At 37.6% G+C, this 21950-nt stretch overlaps 1 protein-coding gene across 1 annotated transcript in view; it reads left to right on the top strand.

Moving 5' to 3' along the window:
• Window positions 1-7091: 7091 nt before the first annotated feature.
• LOC110459844 overlaps window positions 7092-21950 on the top strand; it is a gene marked incomplete at its 3' end in the record, with an annotated part of 36729 nt that continues 21870 nt past the window's right edge. The window contains exon 1 of the mRNA XM_021512302.1: window positions 7092-7171. The remainder of the gene's footprint in view (window positions 7172-21950) is intronic.

Genomic DNA, 21950 nt, shown 5'->3' with positions numbered 1-21950 from the left:
CTACACAACACATGTATACATGTATATATATTTGTAAACTGCATTACATTTACAATACATATAAAGCACTGAGAAGTGTATAAACCTCTTTTTTCTATGTATGTCACTTGTGTGAAAACCATGGTTACCACATCAAAAATTACCAAAAAATGCCAAAAAATGCTATTTTTAACCCAAAATTTGACCCCCGCAAGTAGTAATTTTTTTCCTAAGCTCTGTCTGAAATTAAAGATTACCTACCTGGTTGCAGAATTATCTGGGTCGCAGTAAAATTGTAGAACTTGATTTTTTGCAATTTTGCGTCGTGTGCTGTTGTCAAAATTTTACCTCCTGTAAAGCTAGCTTTTCATGTGTACGCACCCTTTCGTATTATGGCCAAAATTTTATTCTCGAACCAAAGAAATCTTCTTTCTTTTTTACAAATGTGAAGCTCACATAGCCCACTTCATCATGCTTATACCAATTTTAGTACAGTTTTATTTTTATATTTTTTTTACATATCATTATACAGGGGTTAGCCATTTAACAAAAATATCACCCATGGCCACAACCCTCTACTGTACTCTGCTACCTTTACGTTTCCGAGTGTCTCCACCTTCCTCTTCAGTTTCAAAGTGAGCAGTAACAGAACTATCTCTCTCCATTTCTCACGACCAATCACTTTCTCTGCATTTAGAATTTTTGGAATGTTCACATTCCGACTTGCAACGAGTGACATGATATTTTGTACACAGTCCTTATATTGTATGGCAAGCACAGGTAAAGAGCCTTTAATTGTGATATTCAGAGTAAGCACGGCATGTAGTCAAATACAAGAGTTCATTAACTAGAATTTCAACAAATGGATCCAAGTTCAAAGCTTCTGATCTATTCTGTCCTGGAATTATTCCACATAGAATAATATTTCCGAATGCATTCCTTATGTGCCTTGGCAAACTTAACATCGTGATCATTATTGGTGTCATTGAATATTGTTCTCCAATATTGTGGCATTGGTTCACCCCATCAAGTTATAAGGCAAATGATAAACCCTTACAGTCTCCTTTGAAATAACCTTCATCTGAATATTGTTCTCTCCAGACAGGTGAATTATGTTTGTCCCACATTTTAGTTTTCGGACAGAACAGACATCCTCGTCCATGTGTGCTTGCACCAACTGAGCAAGATTTGCATCCCCATATATTCTTGTCAGTCCAAGGGGGAGATATGTAGATATTTTCTTAAAACATGGATGTTTTGATGTAGGGTTGTAGTATCTATCCTCTGTACATATTTGACATGTCACTAAGTCCTGGTTATTATACTTGTCATTGTTGCGGTAAATGATGCAATCATTTGTACAAATATCAAACATTATTTTTTTGTAGCAGAAAAGGGGAAATCATTCTTCGTGATATGTGGTAGGGAGAATACCTTTATTTGCAGTATTTGTCAATGCATGACGTCTCAAAGTGTCACTGAATGCGTCTTTGCTCATAGACGGATGGCCACAAAAAAAATGAAAATTGAGAGCCAGTCATTGCAAAACTGTTTAACCAGATCCATTTAACTTTTGCACAGCTATTCCTGTAATATACAGACTCTTTACATACTTTAAAGTCCAGCTGCATTTGTTATTAGTATTAGAATGTACATGTAAATCTTCATCTTCTTAGAAGTCAGATTCAATCTTGATCACTTGTACCAATATCTGATTCAGTCTGAATTCCTTCCTCATCATGATCACAGAATGAAATTACCTCAGGCTCACTTTCACATCTGAAATTTTAAAATACAACAAAATAAGAGTGGATCACAGCAATTATCACCTAAATATGTGTGGCACCCGGTTAGATTTGTTAATTTATCTTAATTCCTAATATTCTAAAGATTCCATAAAATATATTGAGTCTAATTAGGATTACTTTGTATAATAATGTGTCGTTGATTGTTATCCGTAATCCGCGCTCCGCATACGCAATCGCGGTCGCCTAGTCTCGTGTGTTACTTTCGTTTTGAATGGAATGCATGAGAGTGTGACGTAATTGTGAATGTTGTATACCTGTTTGACAAGTGACAAACTGACCACTGACACCTGTCGCATTGCGTGATATTTCCCGCTTCAATGTTTTATTTGCTTCTCTGTCCTTTCTTTTCTATTCACTTCCTATCTGCTCCTGGTAGAGGCAACATTGCCATATATACATACTTACGGAATATACATACCTTGTAGATTATACTAGTGGATCCCCGGTACCACATACAGGGTAAGCTATTGGTCAAATAAAATATATAAGCTATTGCTAAACTTAATATTTATGTTTATAAATATTAATGCTCCATAATTTATATTTATTGGGAATGCTATAACTTGCCGTAAATTGCTCATATATAATTATGGGTGTGGTTATTGACTAAGTGAACACTTTCCTTATTGAACACTGATTTTATACTTCGGTGTAGTTTACTGGTATTAATTGCTCTAGCACAAAACACCAACAAACCTGTCAATGATTGCAACTCCTTCAAAGTGATTTTATGTTGTTTAGTTAAAAACTGTTGAAGGCTTTCTTGAAGCGCAGCCACTTTAGCCTGTGGTACTCTAACTGTATCGATTTCTAAGTCTAAGAAATTAAAACAGTAGTAGGACCTTTTGATTTGTCCTTTGCTATTGGCACCCCAAGATCATCACACAGCGCACCGAGGAGTTCCTTCTGTTCCTGACAATCTGTTAAGTTCCGCTTACTAGCGAAAATAAAATCATCAAGATAATGGTCAGATGTATCCAGCCCAGATTTTTCTCTAATAAGCCAGTTAAAAAAAGTAGAAAACTTTTCGAAAAGGGAACAGGATATGGAACAGCCCATTGGTAGGCATTTGTCGATGAAATACTGATCTTGGAAAAAATATTCCTTGTCGATCAAAATCAGCTTGATTCACTGGTAACAAACGTAAGGCTGACTTTGTATCCATCTTGAATATCAGTGCAGAGTGACCAAGGTTTGAAATCATGTGTATGAACTGATCAAAAGATGTGTAAGACACTGAGCATTGGTCAGGGTCAATGAACTCATTTACATTACTGCATGGAGGAAATGAGAGATGGGTAATGAGTCTCGTTCCCGCATTATTTTTAGGAATTAGACCAACAGGTGAAATGTGAAGTGTGGAAATAGGGATTTGATCATATTGACCAGAAATGCGACCCAACTCGGTTTCATTTTTAAATTTGGCAGCAAGCATCTCGGGATTTTGAGAAGCAGTTACAAGATTCTTAGCTGATGATGGAGTTCTAGGACCGGTATATTGAATGCGAAAACCTGACTGGAAGCCCTCCAACAACTCACTGGCAACATTTTTGTTTGGGTACCCTTTCAATAGTTCGCTTAATCTGTTAGGATTAATTGGTGTTTTTCCCAGTGCCCATAGACGTTTGAGAGCCGGGTTTTTCATTTTTAGAGTTTACAATTTTTGGCTATAATGAAGATAGGTCAACATACTCGCCATTCCCGATTTTTTGTTTCAAGTTAGCTGGGACGTGCATACCAACATCATCACATACAGACATGAGCTGTGATGGAACTGATGGCATACCAATGTCCTGGGTTCTTGAGGAATAGATGATACTGCAGTAGTGGATGGCCCGGGTTGCTGGTCAAACTCATGATCTTGTGTCATTGTTGCTGCTTCCTTTTGTCTTTTTTCCGCATATCAGGTTTCATCGGGAGTTGGTTTCGAACTGCCACCCCTCCTTCTGCCTCGAGTTCTCGTGTACCTACTGACGCTCAACTAGAAAATACCTCGATAAATTTATCTGGTAAATTGCTATAAAAGATAATGATAATGTGCAAGTATGATATTATTTACTTTTAAAATTATGTATATGGATAACTGGTAAGTATTGCCAACATTGTGCAAAGGATCAAAATCAAACTAGCTTTATTGTAACCATTTTTCTCTATCTCTAGATACATAAACACACAATTTATGGTGATTAAATATGTGCAAAGCCTTTGTCACTTAGAATCATCCACAAGTAGTCTAGCAATTTATAAACAATAAGACTACCAGTATCACTACTAAACTAATACATGCTGTTTAGGTAGCCATGCCAACATATGGAATTAATAAGAAAGCATGTCGCAAATATAACGTTAGCGTTGATACCTCGATTACGGGGAGATCTGCGCCGACACGGTCACCTGACATAGGCTGGCAGAACAGGTAAGTAGAATCAGAATATAACGATGTTGTTTTCACAACAATAAGTTTCAGAAAAGATTCAATCTTATATACGGATAAAAGAATTTGCTATGTTTCCAATATTTGGGCCCACCCCTCAGGCACCTCGGGGGCCAGACCCACGGTTTATACAAAATTGGTTCCCCTTTACCCAAGGATGGTTCAGACCAAATATGGAACAAATCCTTTCATTCCTACAGAAGAAGAAGGATTTTAAAGAATTTGCTATATTTCCCCTTTAAGGGCCCCGTTCCTCAGGCCCCTCAGGGGCAAGATCCCGGGTTTATACAAAATTGGTTCCCCTTTACTCAAGGATTGTTCAGACCAAATATGGAACAAATCCTTCCATTCCTAAAGAAGAAGGAGGATATTAAATAATTTACTATGTGTTCCCTATAGGGCCCTTCCCCTCAGGCCCCTCGGGGGCCAGACCACCCATTTATTTGTGTTTCCCTTCCCCTCAGGATGCTTCTGACCAAATTAGGTCAAAATCTGCTTTGTCGTTGATGACTAGTTGAGATTTTTAGGAAAAGTTGACGGACGCCGGACGACGGACAGGTGAGCTAATAAAATCCCTTAATATAAAATCCCTTTATATAATCCCTAAGGTAGGAGATGGATTTTGAAGGTTTACCCTCTATTTCCCCTATTCGGCACAGCCCCTCTGCCGCAAGGGAGGCCACACCCACCATTTATCGAAATTGATTTCCCTTCCAAATATGATGCTACTGTTCAAATTCGGTCAAAATACCTTCATCCCAACGAAAGAAGAAGAAAATTAAAGCTATTACACTATATACCTTATTGGGCCCCGCCTCTCTGCCCCCAAGGGGTCAGAACCACCGTTTATACAAAATTGATTCCCCTTCACCTAATGATGCTTCATACCAAATTTGGACAAAAACCTGTAACTCCTACAGAAGAAGGATTTTGAAGAATTGGCTATGTTTCCCCTATCTGGCCCCGCTCCTCAGCCCCAGGGGGCCAAAATCACTGTTTATACAATATTGAGTCTCTTTTGCCCAAGGATGCACCAGACCAAATTGGGATTAAATCCCTTATTCCCTTTGGTAGAAGAAGGATTTTAAAGGTTTTACCTCTATTTCCCCTATTGGGCCCTGTCCTCTGCCCCGAGGAGGGCCACACCCACCCTTTATACAAAATTGAGTCACCTTGGCCCAAGGATGCTCTAGACTAATTTAAGATAAAATCCTTTAATCCCTATGGTAGAAGGAATTTAAAGGTTTTACCCCTATTTCCCCTATTGGGCCCCACCCTCTACCCCGAAGAGGGCCACACCCACCATTTATACAAAATTGAGTCCCCTTGGCCCAATGATGTTCCAGACTAAATTGGAATAAGATCCCTTAATACCTACGGTAGAAGAAGGAATTTAAAGGTTTTACCTTTATTTCCCCTGTTGGGCCCCGTCCCTCTGTCCACAAAAATTCGGGCAGGTGATAGAGCTAAAAATAAAAAAAATACATGCTGGTCCTGACAATCCGGTTCTTGTATTAGTGTGACCTGCTATCTTACGTTGTTATTGTCATTGATTCTTATATTTTAAGTTTGTACTAGTCATTGGTTGCATGCTATTCATGTTATCTCTTTCCCATTGGATATTGATGCCCCTGCTAGGGCATTTACACTAAATCACATGTATATATTATGTAACAGGGTTTGTACAGGTCTTAAAAAGGTCTGTCCCTCAACTGAGGAATAATCCTGCAGTTATGCGACGTAACCTTGTTCACAACATGCGTATGAGAGAAACACCACAGTACCACCTGACCAACAGGTTAACAGTTGTCCGCTCCTGGACGCAGTGACCACCAACTTGTATGTATTTTAAATAAATTCTCAGCATAACTACGCAAGCTTCTACATACCAATCTATCTCAAACTTTACTATAACTGCATACTAATGAAAAATGCTGTTGGTATCCCTCTTAGCATTTGGAAAGCTAATACTTAATTTAGTCTGGAGTATCCTTCACCCAAGTGGACTCAATTTTGTATAAACTGTTCGTGTGGCCCAGGTGCCCAATAGGGGAAATTGAGCTCGAGGTAAAAGCTTTAAAATCCTTCTTCTACCGTAGGGATGAAGGGATTCTATCCTTATTTAGTATGGAGCATCCTTGGGCCAAGGGGACTAACTTTTTTATAAAGGTAATTGTGGACCCCCTGGGGGCAGAGGGGCGGGGCTCAATAGGGAAAATAGAGGTAAACAACTGAAGTTTAACTGTCCAAAAAGTCGGCAGTGTGATAAACATGCTGACTGCCATGCATGATTTCTAATAAGGGAACCAATATCCGGGCACAGAATCCGGAAATGATCAATTTATTTGTCTGTTCAATTTCATTTATTACTGTATTTTCTTTTTTTACATTTGAATAGTTTAGGTAAGAAAATGACTAAAAATTAAAATCAAAGTTTTCTTTCCTTTTAAAGGAAATGGACAAATATTACAGTTACCGTTTATATTTGATATAATATAATAAAAAAAAAGAAAAATACATTCTGGGTATCAGAAGTTTTTTACAAGCCTTTACTAGATCTACTAGAGTTTAACTGTATGCTAGACCTAAGCTTATGCATTGAAAAATAAATAAGAAATTCCAATATCAAAGAATGCAATTTCTCATGATAGGAAGTGAAATTTATTAACAGAAACTGGAAAATGTATGAAATTTTATTTCCCCTCATTTTCCCCCAATTTCAATTTTTACTGCGAAAACATTCCAATTTATTGGACCCTGGACCCGGTAAAAAAAGGTAGGAAAATCCCCGTGAATACACAGTCAGATTGTTATCTTACAGTATAAATCAAATCTAGCCAGTCAGTTATGTACACAGATAATCCGAGTCCTAAAAAGTGACCCTAAATATTAGTGGTGTCGTTACGAATGGTGGACAGTTTTTGAGGGGTTTTCAATCCTTGTTTCTAAGGTAAGGTACATGAATATCGTCAATGTTTTTGTTAATATATACGGCTAGAAACAGTTCTGTTATCAGTAGTAATACAGAGCTATAATGTAAATGTCTGACTGTGATATTTCTCAAATATCTTGTACTGTTAAACGCCGTGTATTAATCAATCAATAACTTGTATATATATGGTATATAGAAACTTCATGTTAGTTTTATTATCATATGTTGAAACTTCAAGTCTTCATGTATTCAAAGAATTGTTTAACAGTTGTATTTCTTCATATAAATTTTAACTTAAACCACATGGGATATATACCGATACTATTTTGGTTAATTATTTACTTTGCCTCTGATACATGACGGATATAATTAGTTGTACTTCATGCCTTCCAATCACATACGACATTTGTTTGTTTATTACAAACATGGATCGTCACAGTTGCAGCAAACAAGGACATACACATAGGTAGCGTTGCAAGGGGTTATACTAACAATAACACATCATATCCAGCCTGCTAAAACAGTAATAAAGACAACAACAGTATAAGGAGTCACGGTAGTGTATAGTGGTAGAACGCCAGGCTCGTTACCGAAAGGTTGCGGGTTCGAATCACGGCACGACACTGTGTTGTATCTTTGAGCAAGATACTTTACTCTGCTTGTTCCAGTCTACTCAGCTGTAAATGAGTATGTGGTTGATCAGTGCTAGAATTGTTGAATGCTAACTGTGAGCGCCGAAATTGCAGCACCAACTGTGCATTCCCCAGGGAGTTGAGACAGTTATTGTTGTTGTAGAGGCCCTATAACCACGGCTAATAACTTGTGAACCGCTTTGGAACGAATTATGAACTAGGTTGTGATAAAGCGGTATATAAGTTAACCTTGTATTATAATATTATTATATGTTTAAATGTAAATTAAACAAGAGGCCTAGAGGGCCTGAATCGCTCACCTGGGTATCTAAGCAATCATGGCAAAATATTCTCCAAATGAGATCCAAGGGAATATGCCAGACCCCAATGCCAATGCTTGTAGTATGTCTGTATTAGATTGTTCATGCCCATGAATTTAATGTATGGCTATGGGGTTGGGATCTCAACTGTTTTCAAGCTGTGACTCAGAAACTAGATCCTTAGGGTTGCGGCCAGACCCCAGGATCAATTCTAATATCATGACTGCATTCGTGTCTTTTTGTCCAGCATTTGTTTTTATAGTCTTGGGATGGGGATCTCAACCGTTTCAAAGTTATGACCAAGGGGTTAAGTCTGCAAGGGTGGGGCAGACCCCAAGGCCATCCTGGAAGCATATGTGTATTCATCTCTTTATACTCAGCAATTGTATATATGCATGATTATAGGTTGAGGTTATCAACTGGTTCCAAGCTGTGACTAAGAAACTAGGTCCCTAGGGGTTCGGTCAGACCCTAGGATCAATTTTAATATCATGACTGCATTTGTCTCTTTTTGCCTAGCATTTGTACTTATAGTTTTGGGGTGGGGATCTCAACCGTTTCAAACTTATGGCCAAAGGGTTACGTCTGCAAGGGTAGGGCAGACCCTTGGATCAATTATAATAGCATGACTGCGCATGCATTCGTCTCTTTATGCCCAACAATTGTATATATAGTTTTGGGGTGGGTTACTTAACCATTTCGAAGTTATGACCCAGGAGTTAAGTCTCCAAGGGTGGGGCAGACACCAAGGCTATCCTGGAAGTATATGTGCATTCATCTCTTTATACTCAGCAATTGTACATATGGTTATAGGGTGGGGATCTCAACTGTTTCCAAGCTGTAACTAGGAAACTAGGTCCCGAGGGGTTCGGTCAGGCCCCAGGGTTTATTCTAATATCATGAGTAATACAATCGTCTCTTTATGCCCAGCATTTGTATATATAGTTTTAGGGTGGGGATCTCAACCATTTCAAAGTTATGACCCAGGGACTATGTCTCCAAGGTTGGGGCCAGACCCTAGGGCCATCCTAGAAGCAAATGTGCATTATTTTCTTTATACTCAGCAATTGTATATATGGTAAAACTGTGGGGATCTCAACCATTTCCAAGTAATACTTTTTTTTTGGCCCCACCCAATAGCCCGGGTTGTCAGCCCCAACATTTATACGATTTTGAATCCCTGCCTCCCATGAATGCCTCCGACCAAATATGATTTATATCCAGTGCATAGTTCTACAGGAGAAGACATTTATAGCAATTCAGCCAAATTGCCCCATTTTGGCCCCGCCCCACAGCCCCCCGAGTGGGTCAGCCCCACCATTTGTACAATGTTGAATTCCCACTACCTAGGGATGCTTCCAGTCAAATATGGTTGATATCCATCACTTATTTCCAGAGAAGAAGTTGCTTAAAGCAATATAGCTAAATTGCCCCCTTTTGGCCCCATTCATCAGCCCCCTGGGGTGTCAGCCCCGCCATTTGTATAATTTTGAATCCCCATCGCCTAGGGATGATTCCAGTCAAATACGGTTGATATCCATCGCTTAGTTCCGGAAAAGAAGTCGCTTAAAGCAATAAAGCCAAATAACCATTTTGGCCCTGCCCCTAAGCCCCCTGGGGGGTTAGCCACACCATTTGAACAATTTTAAATCTCTGACTCCCATAAATGCTTTTGATCAAATATGATCGATATCAAGTCTATAGTTCTACAGAAGAAGTCGTTTGTAGCAATATAACCAAATTGACCCCTTTTGGCCCCGCCCCTTAGCCCCCTTGGGGTCAGCCCAACCATTTGTACAATTTTAAATCCCCACTACCTAGGGATGCTTTCAGTCAAATATGGTTGATATCCATCTCTTAGTTCCAGAGAAGAAGTTGCTTGAAGCAATATAGTCAAATTGCCCCCTTTTGACTCCGCCCTGCATCCCCCTGGGGGATCAGCCCCACCATTTGTACAATTTTGAATCCCCACTACCCAGGGATGCTTCCAGTCAAATTTAGTTCAATTCGAATCAGTGGTTAAGAAGAAGTCGTTTCAAGAAATTGGCACGGTAATGCATCCGAAGGACCAAGGTGAGCTAATAAGAATCAGAGTAAAAACAATAGGTCCCCAAACTTAGTTTGGGGGACTTAATAACGTATATACAAAACATACTAGATCATGTTATCTATCTGACACATGCTTATGTGATGGCAGCAAGGATATCGCTTAGAATTTGGAAAAGATTGCTGTCTGCAAAAAGTCTTGTTAAATGACAAGTATAACCTGACATACCGATTGGCTCAAACCGATTACGTGAAAACAACTTTATAATGCAAAGATCAAAAACTAAACAAAAAACTGCATTGTTCTTTAAAAGATAATTACAATCGTCTCTCATAACTAGAAGGAAATAATAAACCGCATTGTATTCGCTTGTCATGTTATATATGTTCATTCAAGCCATATCGTATTCGTATTTTATTGTGCATATGCATACAGTCAGTTTGTTATCTTACAGTATAAACCACATCTAGCCAGTCAGTTATGTACACATGTAATCCGAGTCTTAAAAACTGACCCTAAATGGTATCGCTACGAATGGTGGACAGTTTTAAAGGGTTTTCGATCCTTATCTCTAAGGTAAGGTACATGAATATCGTGAATGTTTTTGTTAATATATACGGGTAAAACATTTCTGTTATCAGTAGTAATACACGTTATAATGTAAATGTCTGACTGTGATATTTCTCAAATATCTTGTGCTGTAAAACGTCGTGTATTAAGCAATCAATTATATGTATATATATGGTATATAGAAACTTCATTTATTGGTAAAAAAAGGTTTGCTACATTTACAATGAATTATACATGTATATTTATCACATCTAATATATGTACACTGACTGTATATACCTTCACAGACAGTTATTATACATGGATTAGTATCACACACAGGTCTTATATATAAGTATATACTATCACAGACAGATATAACACATGTACACACTATCACAGATAAGTATTACACATGTACATACTATCACAGACAGGTATTACATATGTACACACTATCACATACAGGTATTTAAAAGGAAATTAATATCACAGATAGTTAATTCGAATGCGAATTAGTATCCCAGATAGGTATTACACATGTACATACTATCACAGACAGGTATTACACATGGAAATTAGTATCACAGATAGGTATTACACATGGACATTAGTATCACAGATAAGTATTACTCATGTATATACAATCACAGACATGTTGACACATGTACAGTACTTGCTAACACACTATTACATATGTTCTCTTATTTCTGTACACACCTTATATAAGTTAATATGTTAGTCATATCATTATTTCTTCCTTGGTCAAGAGATATATGATATAAAATATATACTGTCAATGAAAACAAGTCATTCAGACGGTACATGTATATATCACTAGCACTAATTGTTAAATGCAATTATTGCAAAATCCTTTCATGAATAATTCTATTTAAACTATGATTTTTAGCTTTGCTTCTCAGTAGCAAGTTGGGGCTACAACTTTCATTATTTATTTACCTGGTCTGAAGGTACAATGTGAGTTTATGCCTAGTGTCTTAACTTCAATATACATGCAAAGGTGAGTGATAAATGCCCTCTAGGCCTCGTTTATATCATCTAAAACTCCCAGATCTAAGGATGCATACTTCAAAGTACTTGGTTGAAAGAGAAGAGTGAGCTTGACTTGCTTTCAAGGTGACAGGTCAAAAAAGTAAAAAAAAAAATAACTTCTGAAGAAATGAAAGTCCTAAAATCATGATATTTGGCTTTCAGCTTCCTGGGTTGGAGCCTTACTAAATAGTAAATATGCGAATAAAAAGACCTTGACCTACTTTAAAAGTAACAGAGGTCGAATATGTCAAAAAATTCATTCATATCCTGAAGGGATGACATGCCCAGAGTTATGATATTTGGCTGTTTAAGCTCCCTTGGATGGAGCTTGACAAAGTTTGCTTACAAAATTTACCTTGAGTTATATTTGAGGTCACAATGGGTCAAATATTTTAAAACGGTAATCGACTGATTTTGAAGAACCCATACAATTGATATCTGCAGAGTTTATAATGAGAGGTAATATGTGCGATGTATACAATACACAGCGTATATAATTACGGTTGGTATACACATTATATACACTTCAAGAGTAATACAGAGTAATATTTACATTATTCTGAACTTGGACTCAAGATATAGAGCCTTATATATGTAAAAGATGTAACAGATGGTCATTGATTAGGTTGCCTTACAAGTGTCAGCTGTAGGGAATGTCCTTTTAGCTCAGCGGTAGAGCATTGGGCTTGAGAGGCGGTTGCGGCTTGGAGCACCAGCGACGACACTAACGTTATCACTATTCTTAGTACTACTTCATAAGTTGGGATAACTCACGATTTAATTTACTGTCCTTGAAACGAAGGAAGTTAATATTCTTTTATCAGCCAATGCGAAATGTAGTAGTCTTTTCTATGTCAAGGAGTAATAATAAAGATGTACCGAGAGGGCCATTCATTAACTTCTCTCACGAAAAAAAGTGTTGTATACCATTTTGTTTAAATATGCCACTGCGAACAGGTGTTCCTGTTAAGTGGGGATACTTCGAAAGAATGTAATAGAAAGATCAAAATACCCACGTAGAACATATCTAAAATTGATAAGTTATGTGCAGATTTGGAGTAGAACCCCAGTACTGACATCAATGTAGGGTAAAATCAAAGGTGTAGCTTTGTTATAACTCAGTCCATTGTTCGTCAGGCTTGAGGTCCGACCTTCTTAGCTATGTTTGCTTTAAGATGTAAATCTTTTAAAGAGGGTGTTACCATGTTGACCCTTTGTACAATATCACAATTCCCCTTAATGACAATCTTAAAACTTGTCGATATCAACGCAATAGTTTCGTTTAATATTTATCTAACCTGTACAATTCCGGAGTAGCATTAACATATCCTTTATATACATGTGTCCCCTTTGTTCTGTATGTTTTGCTCTTCTGCATATGTACCTGCTAGGCCAGTATCAGTGGATTTAATCGTATGTTTACTAGCAATGGTTCAATTAAATTTCACCTTTGATATTGACTTTTAACGGAAATTACAAAGATCGATGTATATGCAAAATTGCTGCTCCGCAAAAGATAGAAAGAGAGAAACTCAGTATAAATCTTAAGCTGACTGACACTGTACCCGTGTGGGGCTGTTCGTTGTCGTTGGTATGCTACATATTGAATATATATGTTTGGCCGATTTAATCACTTCATGTTAAAGTGAATGGCCATTATGCTTAGCCACATTACTTGTGAGGGCATATTATAAAACACGTTCATCGGTATAGTAAAAAAGCTGGTGTGAACTGGTCTTGTGGTTTTATGTCATTTTATGATCATTCAGTGTTTCATACATTTTGCTAAAATTTTGATAATTTCCATGTACTCGGTTTGTATTCATATTGTTCGGTAGTTATCTAAATACGAGTTATAAGTTGTAGACTAATAGCTAAGTTTGGGGATTTATGTATATTTCCAGTGGTTTTATCTCTGCTTTGGTCCAGTCACAATGGGCACCTGGTGGCCAATGTAAACTCACCAGGTTCTTAGTTAGATCACCTTTAGTTACTTGAGGGTAAGGACAGTGTACAGCTGATTTGTGCGTGAACACTGAATGCTGGATGCGGCTGACGACGTAATGTATTGTAAATACATGTAAGGCTGGATAGCTATTACTACAATTACCTGTGGCGGAATCGCTGACGGTTTATTATAAACATAAGGCCGGATAGCTGTATTGACAGCCGTAAACACGTGTGAGGCTGGACAGCTGGCTGTTTATTACATTATATGTAATGCACCAGTAAGGCTGAATTTAACTGTTACTTAATAATAATTGTGGGAGTGGTTGGATAGCTGAAGCGGACAATTCCCTAACTAGAGAGACTAGGATGTCTCATTTTGTCATATAAACATGTATCAGGTGTATCATGTGTGAACTGACAGTATTTCACATTGAAATATTATTATTGAAGAGGAACAGGGACACTTTTACCAACACTCATTTTTCTGATTAGTCTGGTCTGTTTTGTATATCGGTGTAAATATAAATGTCATATGGCCTTTAATTATGTACAAATGTTATATCTAGTTATTTATTATACTAGTTAAATGTATTATATGTCTATATGTTTTCCTGTAAACCATAATGTTTCTCATTTAAGAAAGTGACATGCACACCGCAGAAAAAAGGAAAATCCGATCATTTACAGTTGGGGACAAACTTAACATGTTTTCTAGTACAGTTTATAGTGCACACGTAGTGAACAATGTAGTGGACTACAGAAACACGATGTGCACTACAATGTTAATTCTAGGGCACTATAGTGCTAACACAAGTGCACGAGGATGTTTTTCATAATATCAATATAATTTGTTTTCTGATGACTTAAAATTTCAACGGAGCATATACAAAGATAGTGTATACACTATCTCTGGTGATTATAGTAATAAATAGACATTTGTATCATTTAAAAGGAAAAAGATAAAAGTAAAGTTTATCGAAGTAAAGTTCACATCAAATTCCGTATCATTGCTGTAGTGTCAGGAAGGAGGGATCGTTAACTGTTATACGTAAGTTTTGCTTTACTTTATACTTGCAATGAAAGGTTTCTCAATAACATGATATCAGGATATTAAAACCACAGGGAACCTCAAGTTAAAATCAAACAGTTACAGTGGCAGGTTTCAGGATGGTTGCTAGGGAAACATAACCACCTGCTTACAGATATTTGTTTCTTTTCAATATGATATTTACCTGAAACTATCGCCACCCACTGACCATTCACCTGTGGTCATATTGGATTCTGTTGGACTTCACTTATACATCAATATATACCTAATGGTAAAATGCTATGGCTATCCTTATGTCGGGAAATGACAGCATCAGACACTTTAATTTCGAATCTTACTTAGCCCTACCAAGGTGAATTACTATTCTGCTTGGAACTCTCTTTTCTAGCGCAAAACAAATTATATAGAAACAGAAATGTAATTTTCACCACATTATAAACCACGAAATATATTTTGCAGTAATGAAAGACAAAAGGTGTGCTAAACATACAGAAACAGACTTATGATTCACTATCATGTAATCATGAATATAATGATATATCCATATATTTCATGTAGTCGTATTACTGAACAATATAAAATACATGCATATAAACATGTACTTATAATTTAATAGATTGTCCTACTTTACGTTTTATATATTACAAGCAACACATCCTACTTCATTAAAGGATAACGCTTAGATCATTTTAAGTATAAAAAATAGTTAACATCTAAAAATAATCTTTAAATATCTATATTACTTTTTTTTAGCAGACAGGAGGGGGGACAATCACATTATGTATGAACTGATAAAAACTAGACGTTATATTATAATGAAAATTACCTTGTGAACTGTAGTTTACCCTTGTGCACAAGCTGGTGAACTATATTGCACAAGGATGTAAACTCCAGTGCAGAAGCTAGTGCACTTGCGTTCACTTTTCTTGTTAACTCCCTTGCAATATAAGTTTTGTTCGCTTCCAAATGTACGTAAGCGAAGGAGAGGTGCATGTTCTAGATAGTGTATATTATGATGTTATTTCATATTTTTATTAATTACTCACAACATTTTTCATACCGCTATTGATAACCGATTGTACCGTACTTCTTAAGTGCCATGACATGTTTTAAAAATGAATTTTGAAACGATTTATGGTGGGGAAAACATCATGATACTGAGTTTTGAGTATTAGGTAAGCATTGTTAGATTGCACAATTAATTATAAGAGATAGTTGCTGATTGTTAAATAACCGATGTGGCTCAATAACATCTTTATCAGTACAAGTAGCTTACAGATCATTTTAACTGAATGAATAAATAACTCTAGCGTTTAAAACAAATTTCATTGTATTTAAATGAATGACGACAGGTGTTGACAATACTCTAACCCGACAAAAAACCTTCATTGGGAAATTTTTCGGGACAAATACCCATATATCAGATTTCATCTAGTAGTCATCTTAAGAGGCATTTTATTGTTGAATCTACACATTGTGTGACACAGACCTTTTATATAACGTGGTCTAGTTCTACTCGGGCGATTCTTTAGAGTACGAAATCAAGGTAAACCGTATAATTGTATGAGAGCATGCCTTTATTACGGAACATAGGAATGCAACATCGTTACTGTTTATAAACAGAAACACATATGTTAAGCACACATGTAAATGTGCTGGTCAAATGGGGTATGAGAGTTAGTTCCCCTGAAACGTTATTGTGAATGGCGAACGTAACACACGCAGTAAAATTAAGTGATATACACAGTTTGTCAAAAAATGTATTACACTGCATCAAACATTGGTGTTGTCCTCCTGAGACCCATCAGTGATGCTAATGGGTAAACAGGTGGACGTCCAAATCGGTCTAAACTAGTGAATGTTGTTATTTTCCAGACGGGAAACTTCTTTATTTGGTATGCCCTTGATGGATTCAAGTTATCTGAATAGCACATGGATGTTCAATATATTTATCTGTATTTGACCACCTATTGATCGTCGCACATGGCTCAAAATGGGAGTAATAATCCCTCCATGGCGTGGGGCCATCGTCTATGGCTGCATTGTCCAAAGTTGAACTCGGTCTCAAATGATGGGCGCCTTGTCATCAATCTCACTATCATCTGACGGGAATTTTGAATAAAAACGGCACATGCGACCTTTTATTTTCCTAGTGATAGTTTCCCTTCAACATCTCCAAATCTGGATCGCCGTGATTTACTGTCGTCCGTTCATCTAACAGTCTTGGGAGTTCTCAATATATCAATGTTTCTCTGTTGATTCAGTCTCTCATTTTGAGCGATCAGCCTTCTTTAAATCGCCTTTCTAGATGAAAAACATTAGCTTTAGTTGCAAATAGTGACTTACTGCATAGAGGTAACTTTTATGAAGAATGTTGTTCTTTAGCTCAGTATCTGACTGCATGGACAACAGACGGGATATCTACTGAATCAACAGAGTTTATATAATATCGAACATCTCCAAAAAGGACCGTGTATCCGTATCTTCTTTCAGACAAACGAGGGTCATTATATGAACTCTGTCACAATACAGCTCCCGTGCGAACGGGCAATAAAATAGTTCAGCGCCTTTGAACACTGCTAACGCATTAAAAAAACATGCCTGTGCACGACTATTGCATTATCTGACAAGAATTGAACAAATTATTTATTATTGACTGCACTTGAGACTAGTGGCTAAGTTTCAATGCTAAAACGGTTGGTGTGACTAAATTTGAAATATGCTCTTATATCAAAGCACGGTTTGCTTTACATATACCGCCAAAACAGATGCAGAATTGTGCAGCAAAAAGGGTACCTCTACCGTCACATTGAAACGTTTTTTCAATAGTGGAATAACATATTCGAGAATGGTAAAGTTGACATCAAAGAGGACACACGGTCAGGCAGAGCAATTGTTGCTGCATTAGAGAAAAAATATCGCAGCTGTGAAAGCAATGAGATATGCTGATGGTCATTATACTGTTTCGGTGATAGCTTTTATAGTTGGCATTTCAGGAGGAAATACATATCACATTCTGACCAAGTGCTGAAATTAAAGAAGCTGTATGCACAATGTATCCCCCATTTGCTGACATCTGAACAAAACATGAGCTATAGATACATTGGTGGCAACGTAATCGTCCTCGCCGCAAACACGTCGGAAGGAAATGGTGTGTCTCTTTAAATCTGTCAAGCCAGCCGTTGGAAAGTTTGAAGCCGTTGCCTAGTCTGGCAGCGTAATTTAGCCTTGGCCTGTTTCATAGGCCCAGGGACGGGGATGTTCTGATTTCTGGCACTCCTAAACCATCGAATAACGGTAGTCTTCGTCTCTGGACTGTATGGCGTCCGCTGTCATTCCGGCTTGGGCTAAGGTCACTGTCGAAGAACATCCTCTTGATTATTTCGCTGGATTTCAGTTCCATGGAAAGGGTGTTTCGGGGGACGTTGAATTCGTCTTCAATCTGTGTCTTGGTCTTGTCGTCCTTATCTATTGCAAGGATGGCGTGATATTTTTTCGCTCATAGTCTCGATCCGAAACGTTACTGTTCGCTGTTCTGGTTGCTCATCCACTTCGTTATGTAAACAAAACTCAGATTTATTTAGACCTAATTTATTTAAGCCTAAACACAAATATCGCTCAAGCGTGTATGACCGAGGTTAACCAATTTTGTACAATTTTGCTCCTGCTTGTTAACTCTCAGAGAACTTTGGAAAGAAAGTTCAATTGTGATATTACCAGCAGAAAAGGGCAGGGCTACAGTGGGATTAGACAAAGAGGAACACGAAGAGAAAGTTAAGGCCTTACTCAGTGACACCAATACATATGAAGTTCTCCAGAAAGACCCTATCCGAAAATCAAAAAATAAGATGATAGAACTTCTGGCCAAAATAAGAGAAGATTCACGCATCACAGATCAGCAATACAAGTTCATATACCCGACATCAGAAAATACCCTAGATTGTATTGTACACCCACAATTCATAAACCGGGCTACCCGATGCGTCCTATAGTGGACTACATTTGGTCGATTGGTTACTATCTGCCACGATCCCTAGCAGGTATACTGTCGCCATTGGTAGGTATAACATACCACCATGTCAAAAATTCCAAACATTTAGCATCTGACTTGGAAAATGTAATTATTGAAGAACAGGACAGTTTCAACTCCCACGAGGTGGTTTCACTGTTCACCAGCACACCAGTACAGGAGGCCTTCAATATCATCAGAGAGGTTAAAAGCAGACAATTCACTCCAGAAGAGAACACACTTATCAGTAAACAACCTTGTATAACTACTATCATTTGTCATGGACACGACATACTTTGTGTTCAGAGGTCAGGTGTACCAACAGAAAAACGGTACTGCTATGGGAAGTCCTATGTCACCTAAAGTCGCGTATCTGTTCATGGAACACCTAGAGCAGACCGCCATTAGATCGCCAACGATTGGAATGCTGCCCCAAACGTTGACATCTATATGTAGATGACATCCTAGTAATAATAAAAAAGGGAGTAGTGCAGGGCCTTACAGATCACCTGAAGCAAGTGGACAATACAAATTCGATTAAATTTACCAAAGAGGAGGAAAAGGACGAAACTATATCATTATTGGACACGCTCATCGTCTGTAAAGAAAACGGCACCACTAGACTGTTAGTGTACCGCAAACCAGCACACACTGATCGATATCTGGCTTTCAATTCCCACCATTCATTTCACCAAAAGCTTGGAGTCGTACGTTTAATCATCGACAGATGCAACAACATCGTCATAGAGCATAACGATCGACACAGGGAAGAACAGCACATAAAAGAAGCACTCAACCGTTGTGGCTACCCCGAATGGTCAATCAACAAGGTAAAAAGCGCTGTACAAGAAAGACAGAAAATAGAAAACCGATACAGAAGAAAAGTTATGAGAGTCAAACCAAAAGCAAAGGCTGTGTCACTATACCCTACGTGAAGGGTGCATCAGAGGCGTTTGCACGGGTGATGAGGAAACACCATTTCAGCACCCCGATGAGACCACTGACAGCCCTCAGACGGTTACGGGTGCACCCCAAAGACAGGTCTGACATTTTAGACAAAACAGGGGTTATATATCAAATTCCATGAAAAAAATTGTCAGCAGTCATATATAGATGAAACTGGGAGGAAATTTGGTACACGTCTGAAGGAACGTCAAAAGGACGTAGAGAAAATGAGCAACATCACATTCACCAGATCCACACGCAAAACATCCGTCACCCAGTACAATAAATCGGCATTAACATATCACGCTAACACCAAATATCACATCGTCGTTTGGGACGATGCCAAGACAGTGAAAACGGGAACAACACACGAAAACGAGACAAAATAAAAAAAAACATCAAAATCAGGAAAACACAGAACATGAACAGAGACGATGGAGGACACCTACTGAGTCATCTGTATGACCCGATACTGACATAACAGGGGACGTGGCTAGATATACACCCTACATGTAACCTATCTGGTGCAGTGTGTATACGCTCCCTATCGATAGGCGAAACGCCTCGGGTCGAATGACATGAATAATATACAATTTCGTCACGTCGTTGTAAAGGTAAAAAAACACAAATCACTCACTCAGTCATAGCTTGGCAAAGGAACAAGTCGGTCTTGAAACATTTAATACGTTTGATACGTACATTGTTTGTGTAGAAAGTAACACTTTGATATCAATTGACTTGATGCTTAAGAGTTTTTGTCCTGCAGCTGTCTGGCTACTTGGGGGCACGGTCTTGACCTTCCCTGGACAGTTGCTAATCCAATGCCATGGGCCGCTGCGGAAGAAACAGATTAGAACTCCGCGATCTCCAAAACTGTTCTGACATCTTCATTTGTACAAGTTCACTTAAACAAAAAAATCCAGAAAAAGCAACTACACATATAGAACAGACTCTTGTAATATTCTCCACATCAACTACATAGTTTCTCATAGTATTTTTACCAACTTTCTAACTCTATGTACAAGACATGATCACATAACGTATAGCATATCAATATGCCCCATCTACAAGAATGATTTGATCCCAAACTACTTCTTTATTATCTAAATAAATGGTTGATACATTGATACAAAAATCATCGTCCATCTGAAATATATCTGTCATAAATTACATTTATCTTAGACATAAGATATTACATATACAGTTGGGAGCAAACTTGTCTTAATATCATTATAATTGTCTGGTTTCAGTAGTTAGTACATATAGTCAATTTCTCCCTGCGTCTCCACTTTAAAATTATGTCAGAAGTATTATATGGTATACTCTCATACTTTAAATTATCAAAGCAGTTATCCTCAAAACCAAACGTTAACGGTAATTATTCAATTATCCATGCTTTAATAAAATGTTCATGCTTAAATGAAAGTTATATTTCAAGTATATATGCGTAATGAGAATTAACCCTTCCTTGATATCACTTCCACTTATGTAATAAGTACACATTTTTATGATATTGCATATAGTTATGCTATTTTTATCAGTACAATATAATTCCCTATATTGTCAAATAACAAACATGTGTAACAGATTCCCATTTAGGATTTCCAACATGGGACTTGATAATAGTACCTGTAAGGAAAATAAATTGCAAAGAAACTAAAATCTCATCTTTTGTAGAACTGGTAAATATGCTTCCATGGTGAACGCAAAGTTTCATATAAGATATTGTTCAATATATAGTTCAGTATAAAATACAAATGACAAGAGTTTCTTAGTACCTCCCTAACCTTTTCACCTCTATAGAGGTTCATCAGAGGAACAGTTTGGCTGTTTGGTGTTAAAGCTTAAACATGAAAGGGACACCGATGATGAAAAATAACGCGGAAGTTAAAAAAAAACGAGTCAATAATTCGGTGCAATGTATCTGTATATCATTCTGCATACACAGTACTATATACATGTGCAAGTCTATACAACAGTGCATTCGCATGTGACGGTATATGTTTATTCAAGCCTATCCTACCCGGATGCTATTGGGATACCTTACAGTGTAAACCAGAATAAGCCAGTCAGTTATGTACACAAGTAAACAGAGTCCTAACAAGTGACACTAAGATCGCGTCGTCACGAGTGTTGTTCAGCTTTTGAGGGGTATACAAACCTGGTATCTTAGGTAAGGTACATGTATGTAGTCATCAGCTTGCGATACTGTTTGTTTTGTTAATATATATATATATGATTATA

This window comes from Mizuhopecten yessoensis, unplaced genomic scaffold (assembly GCF_002113885.1).
Source record: "Mizuhopecten yessoensis strain PY_sf001 unplaced genomic scaffold, ASM211388v2 scaffold10235, whole genome shotgun sequence".
Classification (NCBI taxonomy): Eukaryota; Metazoa; Mollusca; class Bivalvia; order Pectinida; family Pectinidae; genus Mizuhopecten; species Mizuhopecten yessoensis.
Note: the sequence above shows the minus strand (reverse complement) of the source record. Positions and strands in the feature narration are given on the sequence as shown.